Here is a 1436-nt window from a genome sequence, read left to right as displayed (position 1 = left end):
AAACTATAATTGCCGAAAAGTGAGAAATAATGATTTGTTTCCGTTTTCTTCTTATTCTTCCTTTTAAAATGCATTTACAGTAAAGTGGCTCTTAGTAAAATGTACCCCCCAAAGAAAGCCTAATTGGTGGCGGAAAAAACAAGATATAGATCAGTTCATTGTGATAAGTAGTAATAAAGTTATAGGCTAATGAATGGGAGGTGAACATTGTTCGGATGCATGAAGCGAAAAACGACTGAATGCGAACTGGTTAAAGAGAAACTTCAGTGAAAATAATGTAATTAAAAAAAGTGCTTCATTTTAGCAATACTTATGTATAAATGATTTAATCAGTGTTTTCCCATTGTAAAAACTTTCCTCTTCCTGATTTGCATTATGACATTTATCACATGGTGACATTTTTACTGCTGGTAGGCGATGTCAGTGGAAGGAGCTAATGCTTCCTTTTTTTTGGCAGTTGGAAGCAGCTGTAAACAGGTGTTATTACTCACAATGCAACAAGGCTCCCACAGTGTGATGTTAGATCCATTGCCCATCACACTGTGAGAGGGGTTTCACTACAAGATCAGCCATACAGAGCCCTCTGATGATCCGTATGTGAAAAGGAAAAGATTTCCCATGGAAAAGGGGGTATCAGCTACTGATTTGGATGAAGTTCAATTCTTGGTTACGGTTTCTCTTTAAGATCACGTGTTTTTGTGGCTAGACATGTTATGGGTGAGAACATCCTGATGGCCACACTTGTTATATGACCCTTGTATGATGGACCCCCATGCTGTGTGCGTCACCAAGGGAATGGTTGTGAAAGGGTGCACCATGAAAGTTTTGCTGGGGTGGGGGGATAGAGACTGATTTGTAGTTATGCCATTGTTCGCAACAGAGACTTGTCGCTGGCTACAGGGCTCTGCAGCTACAAGTTCCTGCTGTTAATCATCACATAACACTGGTGGAAACTGAAGCTGGAAATTTGTTAAAGTGAGGCCGAGGTAAGAGTTAAGAGTTGGAGGCTGCCATATTTATTACAGTTGCCTGGCTGTGCTGCTGATCCTTTGCCTCTACTACTTTCAGCCATAGACCCTTAATAAGCATATGCAGATCAGATGTTTCTGACAAGATTAGCTGCATGCTTGTTTCTGGTGTAATTCAGACACTACTGCAGCCAAGGGCTGCCTGGAGACTGGTATTGTTTAAAAGGAGACAAATATGGCAGCCTCCATATCACTCTTACCTCAGGTTCACTTTAAACAGAAGAGTAAAGGAAGTAGGCATAGAGAGAACTAATTTACAGATCAGTCCATGTTTCATACATCAATAGCATGGATGAGCTTGCAATAACAGCCAGTTATGTATGAAATATTCCATTCTGATGGCTTTGTCACTGAGTTTCTATTAAAGTAGCTACAAAATTCCTAGTAAGACTGTTCTTGTAGAAGACT

This window comes from Hyperolius riggenbachi, chromosome 6, assembly GCF_040937935.1.
Source record: "Hyperolius riggenbachi isolate aHypRig1 chromosome 6, aHypRig1.pri, whole genome shotgun sequence".
In the NCBI taxonomy this organism is placed as follows: Eukaryota; Metazoa; Chordata; class Amphibia; order Anura; family Hyperoliidae; genus Hyperolius; species Hyperolius riggenbachi.
This window is presented reverse-complemented; position numbering follows the sequence as displayed.